The 24702-nt window shown below is 36.1% G+C and overlaps 1 long non-coding RNA gene across 1 annotated transcript in view; it reads left to right on the top strand.

Annotated features, from left to right (window-relative positions):
* Positions 1-24188, top strand: part of LOC150094905 (uncharacterized) — a 24927-nt gene extending 739 nt beyond the window's left edge. Inside the window, exons 2-3 of the long non-coding RNA XR_016550127.1 lie at positions 12216-12275; positions 23986-24188. This is a non-coding gene — a long non-coding RNA (uncharacterized LOC150094905). The remainder of the gene's footprint in view (positions 1-12215; positions 12276-23985) is intronic.
* Positions 24189-24702: the final 514 nt, after the last annotated feature.

The raw sequence follows: 24702 nt of genomic DNA, 5'->3' as shown, positions 1-24702 counted from the left end.
CTGTGATATGCCACAAAAGAGATGAGAAAACAAAACCATAATATAATGAATAAAGTAGCAAGAAATGATTGGTTTTAATTATTGTGTGAGTCATTCAAATTGATGTTTTCACTTGATCTAACAAGCCATGATTCAGATTGCACCAGTCTACACTAATGCCATCTACTGCCCACCACCACCACCACTAGCATTTTCACAAACATGCATGCCCACAGTGGGATTCGAACTTGCAGCCTTTTGGCTGGAGAGCAGATATGCTAACCACTCGGCCAACCAGGCTAGCACTGTGGCACTATCTGTTGGTACTAGAAAAACTAAAATATATATAAAGTAACTGTTTTCAAGCTGCTCTAAATTTATGATAAGTAGAGCAAAGTTATACACCAGGCAATGAAAATGAATTCAATTACAATCTAAAGATGTTTGCTGACTTCCATACTACTGTTGGATTTAAACTTGCATCCGTTGAACTGCAGAAGTGCTATCCATCCAGCCAACTGAGCCCTGCATTTAAAATGAAAATACTTAGAACATTATTCAAATATGAAATATATATATATTCCATTTTTGTAAATATAAAAATAAGTTTACTCGTCTTCCAAAAAAAGTAGCATTATAGCTATCATCAACATGTAAAGTCATTCACTGACCAGTATATTGTAGCCATATCATACTGCTCTATAGTCATAACTGTTCTATGCACACTCCTCTAGTTAAATAGAAAAAATCATCTTCAGAAAAAAAGAAAAGAATTCTGAAACTAGAACTCTAATATACTGACATAAGTACATTTTTAAAACCATTTATTTCAGTTGAAATGGACTGTTTGGTAATAATAGTATGGGAATTATTTTAGTCATCCAGGGAGTAATGTGATTTATTTATGGGTTCTTATGTGTGAAAAACTTATCTTGTCTTTAGAAGGCATCGTACTTATCACACATTCTGATAATGCATCCCACTTGCTACCTCTATCTTTCACAACTTTTGATGCAATCTCCCCCCTCCCTTCCCGAATTTGCTCATATCTGCTATTGTCCAAATCTCTTGCTTCTTCCTTCTTGGACTGCAATTCTACTAGTATAACACACATACCCACCTAGTTCCATCACCTCTAGAAAAGTGCATAACCCTACATTTAACGAAATGAACTGACATTTCCAATTAATTTTATCTGTTGATCTGTAGCACCAGCTCTTCAAACATCCTCTTGCAGCAGCATCATCATATCAGAATTTTCAACTGCTCTTTTGAATTAAGACTCATCCACAAATAACTGAATCTTTCTCTCAAATTCTGAAGTGCATCATTTATGCTAATTAAACAGTGTCTTCAGAATCCTGCAGTACACTACTTTGTACTCTTTGAGATAACTTGTTGCTCCAAGACAAGTAGCAAATTACAGACCAATTAATCCAAGGGATTTTATTGTAAAAGTTAAGAATAAAATTCAGGAATGGCTAGATAGGAATATGATACTTTATAGGAGGCAGCATGGCTATGTAAAAGGTAGGTTCTGCCTCATTAATTTATTCACATTTTATAATAAGGTGACAGTAGAATTGGATAAAGAAATGACTATACCACAATAATGCTGGACTTTGCAAAGACATCTGACAGAATACCACATGGAAAACTATGACATAAATTGGAGCAAATGGAAGTGAATTTAAAGCTGGTGGCATGGATAGGAGCAGCTGGTGAAAGACATTAGAGGGTAGTGTATGGTGGAGTGGAATCGAGGCAAATGAGGGTGATTAGTGAAGTGTCCCAGGGCTCTGTACTAGAACACTACTCCTTTATTTGTACATTAATGATATAGTGGAAGATTTGAAGGGGGGGGGGATATTCAGTTGTGCACAAATGATGCAAGACTAGGAGAGCAATAGTTGATAAAGGTGATGTAGATATCTTACAGAGTGATTTAAATAATTTGACAGTGGGCAAAGGACAATGGTTGTGAATTCAATGTTGTAAAATGTAAGGTAATGCACTTCAGGATGAAAGGATTACATTTTTCATATCACATTGATGGTAATACTAATTTACAGAAATTGATGAGGCTAGGGATCTGGGAGTGATGCTGAATAGAGATTTGAAATTCAGAGGACATATTGCAAGAGTTGTCAAAATAACTCAAAGGAGTACTTGGATGCTGAACAAGTAAAGATAGGGATGTTATTATCCTTCTTTATAAGACTGTAATTTGACCACATGTTGATTGCCGTGCACAGATTTGGTTACTTGCATTTTTTGGGATCAGGAGATGGTGAAGAGAATTCAGAGATGAGTGACCAAGCTGGTGACTGGTCTGTGGAATAATCTCTATGAGGATAGATTGAGGGTATGTGGGTTGCAGAGTTTAGCTAACAAGAAACTTATAAGTTACCAAAAGGATTTTATCAGATTGACACAAGAAAATTTTCAATATATATGGGGAGTAGGGGAAAAACATACTTGGAGTTTAAAGTATATGTTTAGTTTAATCCTTTATCCAAGTGTAAGCAAACAAAGTTTGCACCTGAAGTATCTTCAGGACTGGGGAAACTTGTAGCAAAAGTGGACAAAGCTTCACATCACTTGCCTTGGTATCCCATAATGCAAAGCACATCCTTGCAGACATGTATAATGCTATGCATTGTGGGAAGGGTCACTACCCAGACCAGTTTTGACCTTTGAGGTCTCTTCAGTGGGAGCCAGCTCAGAGGTGATACCAAGGTTGAAGCAATGCAGAGGTCGAAACCGGTCTGGGTAGTGACCCTTCCCATAATGTATAGCATTATACATGTCCGCAAGGATATGTGCTTTGCATTATGGGATATTAAGGCAAGTGATGTGAAGCTTTGTCCACCTTTGTTATGAGTTGCCCCAGTCCTGATGATACTTCAGGTGCAAACTTTGTTTGCTTACACTTGGATAAAGGATTAAACTAAATATATAATTTATAGTCTAACCAAGTGGGGAAAAAACTTCCAACACTTGGAAGTTGTCTAAGAGTGTAGTTAGTAAGGGAGTGTGGACTAGGTTCTTTACTTGGAGAGTGGTGACTGATTGGAATGGATTGCCAGAGGTGGTTGTGAATGCTCCAACCATGAATAAGTGTAAGCTGATGTATGTAGGTATTGTGTTAACTGATAATGGGTCTCCTGTGATGAGGCTTTTGACTCCATGGAGTACTCATATAAATAATAATAGCTATCTGGATACCTTACCATTGTCAGCCCCTTTCTGTATTGATTTAAACTGGACATTTAAATGAAATTTTGAATAAATTTGCTGAGCTCATTTTTATACTTGTTTGCATTCCTAGAGATTTGAAGCAGTATTTCTGATCTAAGATCATAATTGTGGATTCTCAACAGTATTTTTAACATATCCTTTTTTATTTTTTTACTTAAGTTTGCATTATTAGTAACTTGTTATCAGTAGTTTTCTTCCAGAATAATCTTATTTTTGAGGACCTCAGTATTATCTGATCTTGGGTTTTAAATTTTGTGTCATTACTACTGCGTCAATCTACCTAAATCTTGGTTTTCCTCTGGGTCGTTTTTCATGATTAAACACCTGTTTCTAGCCTTCTTTTTCCTGGTTCTGTTTAAGTGACCATACCATTTTTAAATGCTAACAAAAAAGGTTATTTTCTGATATTTTCATTCTGCTGTTTATGGATCTGTTTGTCTCCTATTTTTTAGAACCCTCATATCTGTGGGTTTGTCTTTGGTATGCTAATTTCTTTTATTCCATGTCAGGTTATTGACTAGTTCTCCACCATACAGTTGTCTTTATTCTGTTATTCATTTTAACATATTTTTTTTATTCTGTTATCCATTTTAATTTACCATCTTCACTAAAAATTCTATTTTGAATGACTGAAATATTTTGTTTTATACAATCACTGTTTAGAATGCAGTTAATGTTTTCCATGTTCCCGCTTTTTTTGATATTCTTACCAAGTCTATTACAGCAGTTCTTCAATTTAGTCCTGAAAACTTGTACTGAATTTAGGAGTATAACTTTATTATATAAAGTGCTGTTTAATTTCTCTGATTTTGATATTATGTTTTCATGATGGGATCCATATACATAATAAATAATAGTGGGGACAGCATGCACTCTTGATATAAGAACCAGCTTAACTGAAGATGTGCAACTGTTTGCTGATGATGTAAAGCTGGGAAAGGCTGAGAAGTAGAGCATACTTTGTGGCCATTCAGGAGGATCTGAATAGAGTGTGCAAATGATTGGCGCTATCAATTTAATGTTGCAAAGTGCAAGGTCTTGAAATTTGGTAGGCAAGGTTGGGATGCAGAGTATATGATTAATGATATATGAGAAATTTTGAAGGAGGTGGAGGAGATGTGAAATCTGGGAGTGATTGTAGACAGAAACATGAAGTTTAGGGGGTCACATTGTTAAAATTATAAAAACATCCTCTCATGGATTATTGCAACAATGAGGAGGACAATGATATGCAGAAAGAAAGAGGTTATAGTTCCCAGTATAAGGCTTTCATCAGGCCACAATGGACTACTGTGCACACATTTGGTTGCCTGCTTTTTAGGGGGATAAGGATATATAAATTGGAGAAGGTTCAGAGGTTTACTAAGTTATTGTCAGGTCTCTGGAATGTCAGATACAAGTAGAGGATGAGGGAATACAACTTACAAAGACTTGTGAATAGAAGTAGAGGGAGTGTGATTGAGACATAAGTTGGTGAGGAGTTATGAGATTAATGTGAAGATGTTTCATACAGTACAGTACAGGGAGACAGGGGTAGAACTAGAGGCCATCCATGGAAGCTGCATATAGAAGGTATGAGCAGGGGTGAGTATAAACCTCCCACAATGAGTCCTTTGACTCCGTGAAGATCAAATAAATAATAATGATAAAAGTGGTTGTTCAGTAACTCAACTATTTTATCTGCTTTTGTCACCTCTTGACCATCAGCATTCATTAAGATTATTATTATTACGGGCAGCTCCAAGGAGTCCTTAGACTCATCGAGGGAGGCCTGACATCATGTCAAGAACAACTATTCAACATTCACGCAGTATCTATCGTACTTCTCCTTGAACTCATTTACAGTCATGGCACCCACAACAGACTCTGGCATCTTATTCCAATCATTTACCACTCTCCAAATAAAAAAAAACCTAGCTCTAACACCCTTGCTGACCACACTCTTGCCAAGCTTCCATGAATGGCCCCTAGTCCTCCTACTACCAGTCCTATTCTCAAAAATATCTTCTGAATTAATCTTATAGAAACACCCTTCAGTAAGTTGAATGTCTCTATCATATCACCCCTTTTCCGCCTATCAACCAATTTCTGCAGCCCACAAATCTTCAACCTGTTCTCATAAGGTTCATTCCATAGTCCTGCTATTATCTGGGTCACTTGTCTCTGGATCCTCTCCATCGAGAAGAAACTCTGGTGCCCATATCTGGGCACAGTAGTCTAGATGGGGTCTTATCAAGGCTCGATACAGAGGAACAACCTGTTTGTCTCTGCTTGTTATAGTGTTTTTCAGCACCAAGTGATTTGATGAGCTGATTTTGCCACTTTTGCGATGTTGTCCCCTAAACTTCAACTCCTTATCCACCAACACTCCCAAATCAGTGGTCTCGTCAATCTCCTGGAGTACAGTTCCACCAATGTGATATACTGCTGCTAATCTTTTCACCCCAAAATGCAAAACCTTACATTTTTCCACATTAAATTGACATCCATTCTCCTTAGCCCAGTCCTCCAAACTATCCAAATCATCCTGTAAAATTTTGACATCATGAGCATTCACTACTGCTCTACCTAACTTTGCATCATCTGCAAACAGATGCACAGTTCCTCTCAGATCCTTTCCTGTATCGTTAATGAACAAATTAAACAGTAGCAGTCCAAGAACAGAACCTTGCAGCACGCTGCTAGTCACAGGCTATCTTTTGGACTCTACTCCTGAATAAACCACTCTGATATCTCTCCATCAGCCACCCTCCTATCCTTCTCACCAACCCTATATCCATTCTCATATGCTGCAGTTTACTTATCTGCATTCCATGTGGTATCCTATCAAAGGCTTTAGCAAGGTCCAGTAGAATCACTGTAAACTCATTACCCTTATCCAGTTCAGCCGTCACTGTGTTATAGAATGTGAGCAAGTTACTGTGGCATGATCTATCCTTCACAAAACCATGCTGTTCCCCATAGAGTATCTCATTTTCATCTATCCAATCTTGTATTTTCCTCTTGACTATTTTCTCCAAGACCTTGACAACGATTCCTGATATGCTGATCGGCTGGTAATTTTCAACAGCAGTCTTGGAACCTCAATGGCCAAAGGCACTGACAATTCTTTAGCCGCTTCTCGTACGACACGAGCTGGTATACCATCCAATCCCGCAGATGAATTGATATTGAGGTTTTGTAATAGACTATTCACCTCCACTTCATTCACGACAATTCCTTATAAGCTGTTTGTTCTTCCATTTCTGCAATGTCACCACACAGATGATATACTCTTGCAAAGTGCTCACTCAGTAATTCTACTATATCAACTGATTTGGTTACCTCCCTACCATCGGCATTCTTTAAAATCAATCTGCCATATACATTTTTACTTTTACTTGCAACATATTGAAAAAACTGTTTGGAATTCTCTTTAGTCTGCATGGCTAATTTTCTTTCATAATCCGCTTTTGCTTTTCTTACCACACTCGTTACCCTTCTGGCCTGCGCTTTATACCGTTCATGTGCCTGCCGGTCACCTTTCTCCTTAAATTCCCTCCATAGTTGTTTCTTTATTTGTAGCCCAAGCTTAATGGTGTTATTCATCCATTTAACTCCTACTTGATTTGTTATTCGGACTCTAGGTATACAGTCAGCCATTGCTTCATGCAAACACTTCTTAACTGCTATCAACTTCTAGCCCTTGCAGTTGTACATGCCATGGCACTGAACCAATCAAACCCCTAAGCTTGTCATACTTACCAGCCCAATAATTCCACATGTACCCTTTCTTAATTGTAAATTCCACCCCTTTAGCCACCTCCTAAGTCAAGACCCTATGATCACTCTCACCAATTGGTGGCAATGTGGTCATATTCATTACAGCCAAATCCTCAAATGCAATTACTAGGTCATGCAATCTGATCCCTAGTATTTTCCATTACATGTTGTCGCAGATAGTTATCCCTTAATAACTGCATAAAACCCAATTCCTTCCTCCCATGTGTCCTCTCCTCCCTCCAATCAATGTTACCATAGTTGAAATTTCCCATAATAATTACCCTCCTTCCACTCATTTCTTCTATTTGCTTGTGCATGCTATCTCCACCATCTTTTCCATCACCTGGTCTATAGCAGCACCCAATTGTATATTTTGTTCTGCTAGCCTCAATCTCATACCAAATGGCCTCATATGTGCTCTTTTCTCTATCCTGCAATTCAACTTCTATTCTCCTTGGCTGCAGCTCATCAGTTATCATCAACAATACTCCCCCACCATTTTATTCTCCCTGTCATTCCTGAACACACTATACCCATCACATTCAATTCCACTAGCTATATCATCTTCAGTCAGCCATGTTTCACTAATGCCAATAACCTGTGGTCTGAAAGTGCCAACCAAGGCCAAAAATTCTTCCTTCTTGTTCCTAATACTCCTAGCATTAGTGTACATGAATTGCAAGCCCCATCCCTACCTTGATGCCTTATACTAACTATCCCATTCTGATTTGTTGTCCTTATTCGCTCGGGCATATTATACTCATTCATACACTCAACTGCCTCCTTAAGGTCTGCATATATACTTCTCCCATCTTAATAAATCTAGTTTCCCTGATTCTGCACAACCACTTTTTCAAGTCTCCTTACACCGAATCCATTCAAATGCAAACCATCCATCTTATATAGATCCTTTTGCCCATCGAACTCACTCCACACGTCCACAAATTCCATAAAGTCATTTGCAATTATGGTCCTCCTTCTAAACTCTTCACTGTCATACTGCAGCAAAAGACTAATCATCCTAATTCTCTCACACTTTTCTTTTGCTACCACAAACAATTCATTCAGGTCCTCTATCATTTTCATTTTATCTCCTTTCAAATCATTTTACCTGCCACCACTATCATTTCTTTCACTCTTTGCTTTTGCTCTCTAATAGACTCACTTACGTCCTTAATGGTCGCACCAGGTTGGTACAATGTCAAATTCTCTACTATCACACCTCGTACTAACGAATCTCTCTATACAGCACTCGCTCCTTCATTTTGTTTACATTTACAATCATACTCTTATTTTTCCTATCATACTTTTTATTATTGGCTGGTACACTCGGTATACATTTGTGCATACGCTCCAGCTGCTGCTTTGCTCTATGTATCGCTCTGCTCAACAACGCGATCTCACTCATTGCATCTATCTCATGTTTTTTATTATCTATTAAACCATTAATTTGCTCTGTATTAATACCCTCATTCACACTTTCTACATTCATGCCCTCACAGTTCTCTGGTACATCCTCGCAATTTCTTATCATATCGCTATTTTCTACATTCCGAAATTTGACAAAAATATCGCACTCACGACCTGAAATACACTTTAATTCCTCATTTCCAGTTATTCTTACTTGCCACATAGTGAAAAAACTTAGGAATTTCCCTTGGCCTGCTTGGCTAGTTTCTTCTTATAAACTAGGCAAATATATTGTTAGTTCTTCTTTTTTTATCCAAAATTCCATTATTGAACTTATTTCATAACAAATGTAGATAGTTCTCCTGTGTATTGGGTAAAATAATATATTTATATATGTGTGTGTGTGTGTGTGTATGTGTATATATATATATATATATATATATATATATATATATATATATATATATATATATCAGGGGTGTATGTTCCAGGTGTGCGGTGCAATATTACCAATATTATATTTTTGCATTTTTTCCTGTTAAAGAATCCCCTAATTGTTTCCTGGCTTTGTATCATTCCTAAATTTAAAATATACTAATGCTTCATGAAGAGGAAACTTTTCAATGCATAAACATTGTGTTGCATTTGCATTAAAAACCCAGGTGTGTGCAGTCACAAATATGGACACCTTTTGAGCCTTTTGAACAGATGTACAGATGGTGCAGTTAGTCAAATTCTTAGTATTCCAGTGGTTTTAAACCACCCAGAAGGCGAGGCAGGGTATGCACTGAGAGACAGTAGCACCAAGAAACTAGTGGTTGTTATTGGTTATTTGGTCAACCAATCGAATTGAATGTTTTCATTTGTCACGAGTTGCTGTTTTTGCTTTCTGTTTTGCTTGCATGAAGTGTGAACTGACGTGTTTAAGACACCAATATAGACATGTTTTTATTATATAAATTTTCTATAATTTATAACTGTTTTGCCTATATTTACAATGGGAAATAGTGTTGATATCTACTGAATATCCTGTTTTCTGCCAGAGCTTTTGCGGATTGTATGTTATAGTCAAAGGAGGTTGGAACTTGTATTGAAATAAGTAAAATTAGTTTTTTCAGCATTTCTTTGGTTCAGTCTGGAAAAGTAATAATTTCCTAAGTGATTACTTTTTCTGATTTTTTTTTGTGCATATTATATAGCTGTATTTAAAAATTGTATCAAATTCAAATTATCAGTGTATCATTCTAGTATTTGCCAATGATAATCTAATCTCACCACAAAGCATTAAACTTTTGTGCTTCTCACATAAACAACAAATGTGAAGCATATTTGTGTAATAACTATTGTTCATTTGACTTTTATGCTTTCCACATTTAAAATTATATTAATTGATAAAGTATACAAAGTTTTCCTACAATTAATTGCATTGGACCAATTAAGATGAGCACTGATGCGCTATGTGCTCTTGAAACTTTCATACATCGATAAAATCAATCATACGATCAAATTGGCATGAATTTTGTAATGTGGGATGTATAAGTGCCGGCAAAGGTTGGTTGATTGGTAGAGCCTCTGCTACTAATGGCTCAGTTAAGTAAGTTTATGCGCAGTTAGTAGTTGGAAGGGGAACAATCATTCGATGCTGTTGGGACACTCTCCCTCGATGAGTCTTTGGACTCCCTGGAGGTGTCAAATAATAATAATAATAATAATAAGCCACATGACAGCACACCCAACCTAAACGGATACATGATGCCACTAATATATATCAAGTGGGATAAATATTATGCGATAATATAGTCCTGAAGATATTTTCAGGCACAAACTTTGTTTGCTTACACTTGGATAAAGGATTAAACTAAATTTATTATACACTAACCAAGTGAAAAATAAACTTCCAGAGTAATTCGATAAAAAGGTGGTACACCTGTTGGCAACTCCTATAGGTAAATATGACCTCTTCTATTGCTTCTGCCTTAGTATCTCCACGTTTGGGTCTGCCTTCCACTGACGAGATCTCAATAAAGGTTGAAACCGGTCTGGGTAGTGGCCCTTCCCTTAATGCATAGTAGTATACATGTCTGCAAGGAGATGTGCTTTACATTATGGGAGATACTGAGATAAGGAGTGATGAGAGCTTGGTCCACCTTTGCTCAGAGTTGCCTGGTGTTGCACACTACCTTACCCCAGTTCTGAAGATATTTTCAGGCACAAACTTTGTTTGCTTACACTTGGATAAAGGATTAAACTAAATTTATTATATTATGTAATAAATTGGAACTATTACACCGTTGCAATGATACAACAGAAAGAAAAATATGGAAATTTTGGAAATAGCATTAGATCATTTTTGTTGTTATTATTATTCGTGACACCTCCAAGGAGTTCATAGACTCATCGTGGGAGGACACCCACTATACAACTGTCCACCACTACACCGAACCTCTACTACCATTCATCTCCATCAATGCCACTACCGCCCACCATCACAACCAGTATTTTTTTTTGTCTGTAAATTGCGTGTGTTCTGAAGGGCCGATTTGTCTGTATGCGGGATGAAAAACCCTGCTACCTCCGTATGAGATCGGCTAACTCACTTTCGATTGAAAAAGTCCACATAAAGATTCCTCCCCTCATCAGTCATGACAAGAATCGAACTTAGGCCTATTCCAGTCGAAGGGCGCAATGTACTGTCGTTCTTCCAATTGTGCTGTGGAGGCGCTTAAACATTTAAATATTAACCAAAGTATTAACTTGTCTGAATACATCCCAGCCTTCATTTATCAAGCACGTTAACATCAATGCATAAACATTTGGAACAATTGGAAATAATTTTTAAAAAATTCAAATTATCTAGTATTTGCCAATTGATGATCTTATCTCACTGCAAAGCATAAAAATAGAATTCAGAAATTAAGAACAACACAATTTAGTATGGAAAGAAGTATGCTTGGTATCACAAGACCAGATCACAAAAGGAATATGTGGATAAGAAATCAAACCAAAGTCTGACATCATAGGAAGAGTGAAACATTTGAAGCGGCAGTGGACTGGGCTTCTGTCCATCGTTCATCGAAGACAAGATGAACGATGGACAAAAGAAGTACTGGATTGGATTCCATGAGAGGAAAAACTACCATGACACTGACCTAAATCACGGTGGATTGATGATATCAGATTTGCAGGAGTGACATGGGAAAGAAATGCCATGGACAGAGCGTTTTGGAGTAATCTTGGAAAGGCCTTCATCTAGCAGTGGATCAACAATGGCTGATAATGATATATATATTTTTTTTTTATTTTGTTAGATTACTACTATCTTTCCTGAAGTTTACTGCCAAAGATGATGCACTCATGTGCACGCACACAGAGAGAGAGAAAGAAAACTGGCTGATGGGTGCATGCAATCAGCAGATACTTGGCTCGTGGTCTGAGCTGCATCAGCATTAACTCTAGTGCTTTCTGATACCATCTATAGATGAGCTTTTAGAAGAATAAAGCTCTTATAAATCCATAAATATAAATAATTTTATATTTAAATTTAAATATTATTTCGATTATCAAAGAGTATGGATAATCTAACTCTGATTTATGCCATTTTATTCCTTACTTTTTATAAGATAGATGCAGAATGTTCTAGACTTGATGATGTTTGAATAGACATGCATAGGTTTATATTTGGTTTTGTGCCTTATATTTTATAAGTAATAGAATCCTTCATCCTTAAATTATTTTGATTTTAAACAGTATTAATAAACATTCTTAAAATTAGACTGACTAGACTAATTATTCTGGTTTGATAGTGATGAACAATGAAGTCCATCCAAAGCTAGACTATCCTTTGATGCTCTTTTCATTAAAAGGTGAGTTTGTATTGTTTTACTTTTCATGTCTATCATTTAATATTCTAATGTATTTATTCTACAAAAAAGGTGTTATCTGACAAACCCTTATAAACTCCAGATTTCTGCTAATATCTGATGTGTATTGTTAAATGTTTAGCAGCTTAGATTGCACTTGTCTTCTGTTGTTGTGCCATAACCATATGCAGAAAGTCAATACCAAATCATCCAGTATAGTAAATTTTATCTTTGAGTAATAACTGTATGGACAAATTGCTCCTTGATTCATTGTGACATTCGAAGTCTGTATTTATGACCACTTATGTTTAGTAGTTTAATTCCAGAGGTAGCAAAATTGCTAAAATTATAGATTTAGGTCTGAAACATGTTAGCTGGCATCAGTGGCAGAATCATATTAAAAACAAATGAGGACAGTCACAACGGTGTAACTCAGGATCAGTTTTTGGCATGTGTACTGTAGATATACTTTGGTGTTACTTAATTTTGTCATTAAAATGGTCCAGTTGTAGCAAAAAAATACAAAAGAAAAAAAAAACTTTATTTTGTAAGTACAAAAGGAGTTTAGAGAAAAGAATAGGGAGTGAATTTTCTGAAGGTCTTGACATTAGAGTTAGCATCTGTTAATTATTAACCATTTGAAATTGTTGGCAGTTTATCAGTATTTCCATTGCTTTCAAGAACTATCATGACATCTGTGATGCAATTATGTGACTCAAAGAATTTTATAAAGTAGTAATACATTGGTGGGGGGTGGCAAGAGTTACTCCAACTTTTTTTTATATATGTACTCCAGACATAATTTTGTTTTACAGATATTTCATTTTTGATTTGAAATTGTTATATCCCCGTTTTTCTTTCTTTTTTTTTATCTTTAATTTGGCTTTTGCTTTTACTTTAAATTTTCGTATCTCTTTTTCTCAGACTTCGGTTGCCGACAAATTTGTATAGATTAAGGCTGCGCCAGCCGGCAACTAAATTCTGATACACTATCTAAAATACTTAAAGAAAATTGTAGGGATCAAGATATATGCAGTCGTGGTCCCTATTCTCATATCACTATTGGTTTCCCTTTTAAATGCATTGGTACGAAATTTTCCAAACGGTAATTCAAATCCGCAGAAGATATGACAAACTCAATTGATTATGTAAAAAGAAACACATTTATTATTTCACAAAGACAAGTACACATGTTATTTAAATTCTTAACCTTAAAAGAGTCTGGGTTCCCCTTACTTAATTAAACACATTTAAACTACTGCACTATGATCTGTTACTGGGCATAAATTCCTCACTTCTGTACATATATCTATCCTCAGACTCTCACAATTAAGTTACTTGATAATATCATACATGAAACATTATATATAAACACTAGACAATTCAGTAAATCTGACATGTAATTCTCTAGGACAATAGTACTTATTTCTACTTAATTCTCTCCCCCAAAATATCTGTTAACAATTTAATTACTTTCTGAACATATGACATTACTTTTCTTAAATCACTTAAACAGTTCGGAGCTCGGCCTCCTGTTCGGCTGGAGCCTAATATGTTTTCTTCTTAACAGTAGACACAAGTGTCCAAATTGTAAACTGTTCTAGTGGCACAACACGTAAATAGCGTGTGTTCTTAACTTCTGTTTCTTTACTCCATGGATACTTTAATCCTACATTAATATAAGATCTTCGCTTACCATTCTTGCTTTGACTAGGTATTCTGATCTGTTCACTATACCTCCTCTGATGGCGGGCTTTGTTCTACACGAACCAAAAGCACTCATGCACAGATCTGTACGCTGACGTGGATTTCATCAGCGGCTCTTTCTCCTAATATGTTGAACACACTGTAGTTGCAGCTTTGACCGATGTAACGTGCATAGCAAGGGGAGATCCTTGCTACACGTGGCGGCAAACTCTCCAATGGGAAACTTGGTGTCGACGAAACTCGGAGACAAGACACAAGCGATCCGAGGTAAGAGACAAGAGAAAAAGAGATAAGAGAGCGATTCGAACTCCCGCCGAAACTTTTATACTCCGGAACAGCTCCCTCACTCGGCGGTGTCGTCATGCATACGGCGGCAGCCGATTGGACGCCATGGCTACGAACTGCCTTTACATGCCTTAAACTTGTACTTAGCTTATACATATTTATTTGTTAATACTACATGACTTCCTACTTTAATTCATTCACAATTACTATCTCAATAAACATATGGGCTATCTTAACAGTGTTTAGAATTTACACATCTGGTTATTTACATTTTCATGGGACATTATTTGGTACATTTCCCATAAGGAGGCATAAGCATGTCCTTATCCCTTCCTTCTGAGGTAACGTAACGTTGGGTGGGAAAAAGGGATGACCCATCACTTTTTCTGACACAACAAAATTAACTATTTAACATATTTTCATACAGATCCTAAATGCTAAATTTCAAGAAAACTTAGCAAAACAAGTTTTTGCTAGAACAGGAGGAAAAGTCCAGAGAATGGGCATATTTCTTTTAATGTCTTGGAAGATATGACTGCCACTATTGGAAGTTGACAAATAAGATTAATTTGGAAGAAAATTGTCAACAGAAAATTTGTGTTAGTGAAACATCATGATATCCTGTTTTTCTTCTTGAAACAAGTATGTATTCAAGAAGAAAAACACTGACATTCAAGCATTAGTTTTGTACTAGAAATATTTGTTCAGAAATGATCCCAGAGTTCATTAACTATATTTAATTTTTTTTTAAATAATTATGCTAAATCAGAGATTTAGCATACACTCATGTTCATAGAAACTGCATCACCTTACATAGATATAGGTTTTAGTAGTTAAATGGTCATTTTTCATTGGGTTATGATTAGTATTTCATTGTATTGCATCATCTATCATTCCCCACAGGTTCATCATCAATTTCCTGATATGTACCCCCAAGGGGTTACTATGACAGCACTGCATGGTTAAGTTTACTTTACTTTTACATGATTTAGTTATTATTAATCTAATATCAACAGTTTTCCTCCAAATCAATCTATTACTTGTGAGCATACCAATAAATGTCATATCTAACATTTCATGCTTCTAAGGCAGTTTCGACTGAATCAATCCACTTAGACCTTGGTCTTTCTCTAGGTCTTCTTGGCATCAAATATCTGTTTTGCTAACCATTCCTCACCCATTCTATTTAAGTGGCCATACCTCCTTAGATTAGCTCTCCTGACACAATCTTGAATGCTAATTATGTCAAGTTCCTTTCTAATATCTTAATTTGTAATATGATTCTGCCATTGATGCCATCTGTTCACTGCCCTAATTTTACTTAGAACCCTCAAGTCTGCAGGCTCTAATCTTTGATCAAGTGCTTTATTTTTAACCCAGCTCTCAGATCCACAAATTAAAACTGGTTTGAACACTCTTATATATTGCTAGTTTAGTGTTTTGGCTAGTTTCTCTAATACTCCTTATAAAGTTATTCATCTGACTACCTACCATACCACCTTTGCTTATTCTGTTGTCTCTTTTGAGATTTAACCTGCCATGTTCACTAAAAACTATGCCTAAATAAATGTAATGTGTTGTTTGTTCTGTATTATTGACAGAGCCCCCCCATTGTGTGTGTGTGTGTGTGTGTGTGTGTATTCAAAGATTTATATCTCCTCCTGAGATTTTTATTTAATAAGGCTAAAACACCTTATGGTAACTCATTCTAGTAAAATACTTATAAGCTCTATTTAGTATGCAGCTGAAGTTTTTGCTCCTGCCTATTTTCATAGTTTTTGGTCTTATTACTGCTTTCTGTAATAGTTGCTGCTGTTCAATCAGAATTTTTTATGCCAAAAGTAGACAGCAAGATCTAATTTTCACATTTTCATGCTGAGATTGCTGTGGTTAGTTGCATGCAGTTAACACCTTGCAGAAAAAGTGGGATTCAAGCTTTGAATAGAGAAGGCTATTGCTCTCATGAAATAGCTAAAAGGCTGCCTTGTAGTCAGTCTACTGTGGTATGGTTACTGTCGAAAAGTGAAGGAAACTGGATCTGCTGAAAGGAAGAAAGCCATTGTCTACCCATGCCAAGAATGAGTTCTAAAGTGGCTCTGCCTAAAAATTCACTGTGCATCCAGAAACCAAAATGGGACTGGGAAGCACAAATGGGGATTGTGACAAGCTCTGTAACTGTCACGAGAAGACTCCTTCAACGGGAACTGATAGCCAGACACCCAAAAAAGAAGCCCTAGTCAACCAAAAAAAATGTGATTGGCTTGGTTAAATTGTTGCAAAGAGCATTCCAAATGGACCCCTGATCAATGGAAAAGAGTCATTTTTCTGACGAGAAACAGTTTAACCTGCAGGGTGCCAACAGCAGACAGACAGTTCAAAGACAATCGGGGAAAATTCAACTCTGTCTGGTTGTCAACAGTTAAATTTTCATCCAGTCAGATGGTCTGGGGCTGCATGGCATATCATGGTATTGCTTGTATTTCACAAAAGGTTCAATGAATGCACAAGTGTACCAAAAAAATTTTAGAAGAATTGCCACCTACTATCAGTAACCACTTTACCATAACGAAGAACTGCATCTTTCTGGATGACCCTGCCTCTTTTCATAGGGCAAAAAGTATAGGTAATGCTATTATAACACTAAAATGTACCATACAAATTGAATTTAGTACTTAAAAAAAAGCTTTAATTTTTGTAGGCTAAGAAGTGACTCAATGAATTGAGTGTTCACTGAGCCACTTCTTAACCTGCCCAATGAACACTCGATTCATTGAGCCACTTTGATTCACTGAAAATTTCATTTCCACTCATGAGTGGTGGCAGAACCTATGGCTCATTAGTGCCATATATATAGGATGAAAGCAAGTGTTGGTAAAGAAAATAAACCTGTAGAAAAGATTGAACAGAAACTGGCTGAGATAGATGATTTCCTCTCTTTCTTCAATCAATATCAACCAATTTGTCCTCCTCTGGACAGCCTCAAGAATTTTTAGGGAGATTTTTGGATGTACGGTATTTTAAGATTGGGCAGATTTGCAGTTTGTACAGGGTTAGTAGCTAGATGGAGAAAAAGTGGCATCGTACTCAGAAAAGACCACTTAATTCTTTAGAGGCTGAATAACTACTGATGTGATATCTACTCTATAATATAAAATGATAAGCCTTTTTTTGTAACGTTTTTGTGTCACGTTTTTTGTCAAGTTATTTGAAACGTTTTGAAACTCGGGCTAGCCTGAGTGTTGAGTCTTCAAAATTCGAGTCATCAGAATTCAAGGAGAACCGGCCTACCAGTCTGGAATTCGGGGAGGGGGGGGGGTCGGAATCCCCTTTTGAGTCTTCGAAATTCAAGGAGAACCGGCCTACCAGTTCGGAACTCGGGGGGTTGGGTGCTGTAGGTGCTAGGGGGGACGGAACCCCCATTTCGAGTTTTCAAGATTCGAGTCATCAAAATTCAAGGAGAACCGGCCTACCAGTCCAGAACTCGGGGGGGGCCTTCAGGGGGACAGAGCCCCCCATTGTGTGTGTGTGTATTCAAAGATTTATATCTCCTCCTGAGATTTTTATTTAATAAGGCTAAAACACCTTATGGTAACTCATTCTAGTAAAATACTTATAAGCTCTGTATTACTAAAATATTGGTATTTCTAGCCTGGCTCCCACTGATGAGACCTCAATAAAGGGCGAAACCGGTCTGGGTAGTGGCCCCCCCTTGCCTTTTAATACAAAACATCATACATCTCCTCCAGGAGATGTGCTTCTTTGCATTAAGGGTAAATATTAAGATTAGTGATCAGAGCTTATTCTACTTTTACCATGAGTTGCCTTGGTCTTGCACTACATGTAGGATCAGCTAGACTTGCAACACTTGCAGGCACAAACTTCACTTGTTTGTCTATTTGCTTACTTGGGAAATGGAGTAAAACCAGGTTTAAAATAGCTTGGTATCTTTTAACATATATATATATATGCTAGGAAAGATTACAGATATGTGTTATTCGAAGGAAAGAGAGATTTTATCCTGTCTGGTAAACTGTGTTATATAAAGGTAAGGTAAGTTAATCTTTTGTGAGTATAAAGGTGAACTGTTTATCTTCACTCAGTTTAAAAATGTTATGGAGATCATGTAAGACGTTAGTATAGAAAACCTTGGAGTTTGAAATGTTTATTCACTGTAGGATTTGTTAAATGAGTAGGCATATACTTCAAGTCGTTTTTTCCAAAAGTCTTAGAATCATATAATTGTAATGTACTGGTGAAGCTACTTCCTGGACTTGTTTCTGCATAAATCTTATAAAATGAGATACCTCAAACTGGATGCAAAAGGAGGAGGAAAAGGATCATAAAATCGTTTACTCAAAAAATACACATTTGTATTTTTAATGTGTATTTAAAATGTGTAATTTAAATACACATTTCCAAATGTGTATTTACAAAATCATCTTTATAAACAAATTTTGGGGCTGCTAAGACATTTTCATACTTCTCTTTAAAAAAAACGTGAAATTAGATTTTACTTAATATAAAAATTTGTTACTTAGTTACATTTATCACAGAAGATAGAATAGTTTTTGCAGTTAAGCAAACCATATTAATTATCATCATATAAATTTTTTGTCATCAAATTCTTGAAATCTACTCTCAAGGGATACTATAATATTACTACAGGATACCATAATAGTACTACATGATAAATTTACATTTTTACTAACTTCCTATTGACATTTACCTCCAAATTAGTCTATCAGGACACTAATATTGTCAGATCTTATCTTTTGGTCTTCTAAAGCACTTTTAACTACATCATTCCTGGTTGGCCAAGTGGGTGTCTGCTCTCCAGCCAAGAGATATGGGTTTGAATTCTACCAAGGACATGGATGTTTGTGATTGTCCTACTAACTGTTTACCATATGCACTGCTGTAATCTGTGTCCTGGCACAGTATGACCTTTGATGGCTTTGTGACATAAAAATCAAATCAAACATCCTTCCACCTCATCTTGGTCTTCCTCTGAATCTTTTTTACTGCCATCTTAGTATCACACACCCACTTTGCTAATATTTATCATTCTGTTTAAGTGACTAATACCACCTTAGATTATCTCTGCCCATGCTAACAGTGCAAAGTTCTTAATATTTTCATTTTTAATATATTCTGCCACTGATGCCATCTGTTCATTTTTTTTCAGAACTCATATGTGGTCTCTAGTCTTTGATCAGCTGTTTTATTTCTTAGATCTCAGATTCTGAAAGTTATTTATTCACTTGAACAAACATATCAACTTTGTTTGTTCCATTGTCTATTTCTATATTTAATTTGCCATCTTGATTAAAAAAAAAATTGTGTGTAAATAGCAGAAATATTTTACTGGTTCTATCTATATATTCTCCTCTCAGACTTAGGCTGTTTTCTGTTTTCCCTCATTTTCATACTCTTTGTTATTTTATTGCTGATTTTCATTCCAGATTTGTTATATCAATTATTCAATCCATTGAATAATTGGTATAACAAATTGGTATAATTGGTTCAACCTGGAGACTTGTAGAATATAACATCTACATAAAGTAAAGAGTGGAGATTAACATCTCCAAATTTAATATTGAGTTAAGCACAGAATGAAAGTGGAAGAATAGCTTGGCTGGGTGCAGATGTTTGTTCAAATAAAGATTGCTCACTTTGCTGTTATATGCAACTACATTGGCTAAAGAGGGATGTTCTAGAGCTGTTGCATAACCTGGAAAAATTCAGCAATAGGGACAGATATCAGCACATACTAAATAAATGTGTTAGGCCCTTGATTTGAATTAAAGATCCTAAGAGATTATATTCCAGTAAGCCACTTGGCCTGGTTGGCCGAGTGGTTAGTATATCCACTCTCCAGCCAAAAGGCTGTGGGTTCGAATCCTGCCATGGGCATGGATGTTTGTGATTGTCTTTGAAAATACTAGTGATGGTGGTGGGAGGTAGATGGCATTGGTGTAGTTGTGGTTCATTGTAGTAGGAGGATTGAGAGTTGTAGAGTAGGTGCCCTCCCTCGATGAGTCTTTGGACTCCCTGTAGGTGTCGAATAATAATAACATTATTGGTTTAATCTACATGTAAGAATATAATTTCTTGGCATCTTTAATTTATAGTATTACCAAGTGAAAAAAAAACAACAAAAAAAATCAACATCTATCTCTGATCAAGAGTATTTTAATAATAAGGTGATGCACCTTTTCACTACTCATATATAGAAAATATATAATTTCTGCTTTACTTCAACCTTAATATCTTGCCAAAGTAGTGATATGAAAAAACCAGTAATATCACAACCGATTCAATAAAATTTGGCACAGCGAACTTCTTTTCACACTCCTGCAGGCCAAATTCCCACTAGGACTGGTCAAATTCATCAAATCGTACCTCAGTGATTGCATCACTGCAAGCATTCTCCAGAGCTCTTTGCTATGTGTATGGCTGACATCCCATGCCTTGTTACCATCACAATGGCCCTATACACATGCTACTACAGTAATGGTTTGCTCCTTGCAACCGAGATTAGCAACCAACAAACTGCAAAATGCAGTCTCAGTACTAAAACAGTGGTTCAAAAAATGGTGAATTGATGTTAATGCAGACGAGAGTACTATTCACAAGAGGACTAGTGTCCCTGGAGGGCGAAGGTATATTTGGCACCCCCCCCATTCCATGGCAACCAGTAGCCAAATATTTAAGGGTACAACTAGATGAAAGGCTTCACTTCACAACTCATATTGATCATGTCTGCTCAAAAGCAAATACAGCAATAGGGGCAGTTATACCCATTACTGAATCATTGTAGCTGGCTAAGCACAGAACTCAAACCATTGCTATACGAGATGCTTATCAAGCCTGTTCTGATTCATGGCTCACTTGTGTGGAGTTGCACAGCAGATTCAAACCTTAGGCAACTACAGACAATTGAAAACAAACATTTACAAATAGCATTTAATGTGCCATGGTTCATAAATAACATAAGAAACCAGTATCGCTGAGATCAAAACTTTCCTGTGTGAAAAGGTTGCAAAATTCTTTGCAAATGCTACTGTCCACCCTAACCCACTAACCTACCAAGCAGTAGGTTACAGTGAGCATGATCTGCAAAATGCAAACGTCCCAAAACTCTACTGAACAGGTAAATTTTTTAAATCCCACTGCCAGGAGTCCAAAATGGTTGAGTCAAAGGCTCAAATATCCTAGTCTGTTACGGTTTACCATCTAAAAACCATAGTAGACAATTAGTTTTTTTAGAAAGAGGAAGGAAAGAAAGAAAAAAGAAAAAAACCTCACTGGTAGTCAATAGCCCATGATGGGTGACCAAGTGCTCAATAATATTATTCCTTAACTCAGAAATTTCATTGCAAATCTGACAACAGGATAAAGACCACAGGTCCAATCAATCCATCCATCTTGCCAGAACAGTTAACCTTAGTATCTATTCTGGGTCTGACTCCTACTGATGTATAAATCTTTAGGTTTGCTTGCTTCCTGGGGAGTAGAGAGGTTCTACTTGGTGACAGGTTTTTGCCTGTCACTGAATGGAGCCACAGCTAAGTTTCCTATCCTGGAGTGATTCAGGTCAGAAGTGATGAATAGTGATCCTTTAGGGTCATTCAGTGAGATTTAGAGTGATCTTGTAGATCAGAGTTTTTGGAGAGGTATCTCCACACTTTAACAACCTCAGAGGTCAAAACTAGTCTGGGCGGTGGCCCTTTTCATAATAAGCATTGTGCATGCCTGAAAAGAGGGGGGAAGTACTTTTCATTATGGTATACTGTGGCAATCTATGTGAAGGGTCTTCTGGGTCGCTCCCACTAATGAGACCTCAAAGGTCAAAAGTGGTCTGGGTAGTCATCTGTTCTATAGTGCATAGAACATTATACATGTCCAAAATGAGTGTGCTTTTCATAAGGCAATCAATGTGAAGTCATTAGCTTCTATATACAAGTAGTCCAGTCATAAAGATGCTTCATATGCAAACTTTGTTTGCTTACATTTGGATAAAGAATTAATCCAAAATATAATATCTTAGTATCTTTAATTTATAATATAATCAAGTGAAAAAAACTCAATCTCCTTGACTTAATTATAATGAAATTATAATTGAATTGTATAATGAAATGAGTTGACAATCTATACTTTGCAAGCAACAGTATGGGTTTACTAAAGGAAAGTAATGTCTGAGGGATTTTCTCATATTTTATAATAGATACAGCTGAGTTGGATGAAGAGAATGAATACACTAATACTGTTGAACTTTGCTAAGGCATTTGACTGGACACCACATGAAAGGCTATTGCATAAATTAGAGGGTGGGAATATAAACTGTTGATTTCAACAAGAGTGGCTGATGGACAGGTATTTGAAAGTGATACATGGGAGTGTGTGCTGGATTTAAAGCCATGGACTGATCTTCGGATATTCTCTAAGGATTAGTCTGTGGATCATTGTTGTTCAGTGTGTTCATCAATGATATTGGAAAGGACATGACAGGAGATGTTTAATTGCTGATGATATAAAGATAGGACAGTCTGGGATGCTGCTGATATGCAGTGTTTAAAGAATGAGTTGAATAGGCTACTGTGTGCAAATGATAATGGCTATCAGTTTAGCGTTAGTAAGTGTAAAGTTATACACTTTGGCATGATGAGATTTCTGCTGGCATATTATAAGCGAAATTATTCGTGAAGAAAACTGAAGCGAGGGATTTCAGTTATGGTGGATAAGAAGTTCAAGTTCAAACGGTATAAAATATAACTCAGAGGATAATTGTGATGCTGAAATGAGCAGTGATGTGTAAGGATAAGGAAGTCATTTTGCCTTTTTATAAGGCCTTGATGTTTTGTGTGTTAGGCCAATGCAAAAGAGGTTGGTTGGTCAATCTATGGTATGTTAGCATCATGTATGGCTATTGGTGTTCATGGGAAGGAATTGATATAACTGCACCTCCATGTTATGCACAGATTTGGTCTCCTGGGTTGTGTGGGGATGAAGCAGCTTGAAGAGGGTGCAAAGAAGACTCAAAGATATCAGATTATGTAATGTAGATTATGAGGACACCTTATTTGAACTGCAAACACTCATAAGCAGAAGGAGGGAATGATATGATAGAAACCTATAGACTTTTGACAGAGTATTGTAGAATACTGATTGATCAAATTTTTTGTTGTATGGAAGGTGGATAGGATGGGTGGGGTTATCCTTAGAAATTGAGTTTCTGTGTTGTTAAGAAAGGGGTGAGATCTAGTTTTTTTCAGGACAGTAAGCAATTGGAACAACTTGTCTATTGAAATGTGAATACATCTAGTATGAAAGAGTTGAACAGAAGGTATGACAGATTGATGTGGGTGGCCTCCACAATTCCTTGACTACCTGGAGGTTTCTGCTAAGAATAATAATGTCATGTTAATGATATAAGCAGAACTTTCAGTGAGTATTTGGAAACTTGAGTCCTATTTGTACAAATCTGAATCATTTTCAGAAATCTTTCAGGGTGATAGCTAAATACTGTTTGCAATCATGATGCAGTTTTCAATATCAGGTCAGTTTTAAGATTTCTTATATAGGCATACTGTATTGTTTTTCATATGGTTTTATCCTACTAGAATGAAATGTGTAAATGCATAAAGATGTTAGTTGATTAAAAAAGTCATTTTGCAAATAGTTTGTGTTGATTTTGATATTTTTTTTTTTTCTTTTGCAGATTATAATAAGAAAAGCTTCACTGCCATTGTCTTCTTGTATAGTAAAAATTTTATATACTTGAAAAAGGATATTTGAAAGATAACATGAAAAGTCATTGTGTGATGGATTTTGTTTTTGTAATCAGCTAAAGATATATTTTACTTTAATAATGTATTCGTTAATTTGATGTACATTGATTTTTTTTTTCATTTATATAAAATACTATAATTATTTCTTTAAAATGGTAAGAATACCATTAATTAATATTTTCAAAGGCTGTATTAGTTGGATAACCTTTAATATATATTTATTATGACCTTTGTGATTTTTATGCTTGAGTACTGATGAAAATGCATTTTTTTTATTTAAATTAAACAATTCATGTTGTATAAATATTTTGTAAACTTTAGATTTATTTTGATTTCTAGTGAATGTTATTCATTTTTTGATTTACACAAAATGCGTTATTCTAGAATTCTTATAGCACATAAAAGAAATGGGAATTGCTGATATTGGATAAAAAAGAATGAATCAAATAAAGGATAAATTATATTCTTGTGAAATTTGTGGTAAGAAGTATTCACAGTCACACGGGCTTGTACAACATAGAAGGACCCATATGAATGAGAAGCCTTTTGCATGTGACTTTTGTGGGAAGAAATTTTCACGACCAGATGTTCTTGCAGTACATAAAAGGATTCACACTGAGGAAAAACCTTTTTCTTGTGATATGTGT

This window comes from Typopeltis vanoorti, chromosome 21 (genome assembly GCF_054136105.1).
Source record: "Typopeltis vanoorti isolate ZY-2024b chromosome 21, IOZ_Tvanoo_1.0, whole genome shotgun sequence".
Classification (NCBI taxonomy): Eukaryota; Metazoa; Arthropoda; class Arachnida; order Uropygi; family Thelyphonidae; genus Typopeltis; species Typopeltis vanoorti.
The sequence above is the reverse complement of the archived record's forward strand: the minus strand, read 5'-3'. Positions and strand labels throughout refer to the sequence as shown.